This window comes from Corvus brachyrhynchos, unplaced genomic scaffold (assembly GCF_000691975.1).
Source record: "Corvus brachyrhynchos isolate BGI_N302 unplaced genomic scaffold, ASM69197v1 scaffold190, whole genome shotgun sequence".
NCBI classification, from domain to species: domain Eukaryota; kingdom Metazoa; phylum Chordata; class Aves; order Passeriformes; family Corvidae; genus Corvus; species Corvus brachyrhynchos.
This window is the reverse complement of record NW_008235738.1, coordinates 26,166-27,899: the sequence shown is the minus strand read 5'-3', so window position 1 is coordinate 27,899 and position 1,734 is coordinate 26,166.

The following is a 1,734-nucleotide window of genomic DNA, read 5'->3' as shown; positions in this document are numbered from 1 at the left end:
CCTTGTGTCAGGGTACCCAACAATGGAGTGGCTGTTGTGACTGAAATAAAAAATGGATTTGGGGGGAAGGGGACAGAGACAGCATCAGATGGGAAATTCGTTCACTGGATCATCCATAGGTACCTATTGCAGCAAAGAAGTTGGAGCCAGAAGCACACAAAGTGCTACAGGATGCCATTGATGTGGTTCAGTTTATAAAAACAAGACCTTTAAATAGTAGAATACTTTGTAATGAGATGGGGAGTGTCCTGTTTGGGTATAGGATAGAGTTAATTTCTTCTCAGTAACTGGTTCAGTGCAGTGTTTTGGATTCAGAATGAGAATAATGTTGATAACACACTGATGTTTTGGGTTTTTGTTTAGTCATGTTTATCCTAAGTCAAAGACATTTTCTTTTTGTGTCTTATGCTCTGCCAGTGAGGAGGTAGACAAAGCAAACAAACTGGGAGGCAGCATAGCTGGGACAGGTGACCTGAACTGGCCAAAGGGATATTCCACACCATAGAACGTCATGTCCAGTATAAAAACTGGGGAAGTTACCCAGAAGGGGGGGCAATCTGAGTTTGGGAAGAGGGGTCTGGCATCGATTAGTGTGTGGTGAACTATTGGGGTCCCTTCCCCCCTGCCATGTAGCCCTGGGAGAGGGGCCCTGGGGGAGAGGCACGGGGTTTCCCTAGCCCCTGGTCAACCTCGTTCCCCATTGGTTGTTTTGTGTCCCCTGCACGAGCAAGGACCCTCTGGTCCCATGATTGAGCAGCTCCTCGGCAGAGCCCCGGCCATGTGGCTGGAGAAATAAACATCTCTCTGAAACATCTATTAAGAATCAGCCCTTATATTTCTTTTCCACGAGCCTCGTTGATTGATACGCATGTTGCAACATCCCCATTGTAACAGTGAACAGTTGTGTTGTGCATCACTTGTTTGGGTTTTTTTTCTTTCCCTTTTTATTGTCATTATTTACTATTATTATTGTATTTTACTTTGTTTTCAATTATTAAACTGCTCTTATTTCAACCTACAAGTTTAATTTGATTCTTCTCCCCATTCCACCAGGTTGGTGGGGGAGAGAGGGGGCGTGAACAAGTGTCTGTGTGGTGCTTAATTTCCATCTGGGCTTAAACCACAACAGTTAGCGACCATGAGAATGTTTTGTACCACACAAAGGTTTGATGGTTATCTTGTGGCAAAGTGTTTAAGAGAGTTGTCAAATCTAAAGACATGTCGCACATTTTTCTTTTGGAGATAGACAAGTGTTCTAAATTTGCTGACCTTTTCTGTCACAAGTGGCTGTCAGTAGTATGCAACCTAGTAGATACTTTCAAAAAAATAAACACACTTAATCTTTCCCTCAAGGTGAAATTTAACAAGGACTGAGAAAGTAACTGCTTTTTGAAAGAAACTTATGCTGTGAAGAGAGCATTTTGGAAACAGATATTTGGAAATGTTTCCATCATTATATGATTTTGTTGCTGAAATCAATGCAATTGTATCACCTATAAAAAGTTGTCATAGGTTAGCAAGCATAGTCCCGGAAGGGACGTCCTTGCTAAGGGGTGCTTACAGTTTCCTCTGGGAACTGATAGAACCTATCAGCTGGCCAGTTTGGATATGGACAATTCTCTAAGCCACTTAAAGTTGTGATCACCTCTGTGATCCACTTTTAAGAATAGGCAAACTCCCCCTCCAAGCTCTCTCTCGTTTCCGGCGCTGGGACAGGCGGCTGCAGGGCCCGAG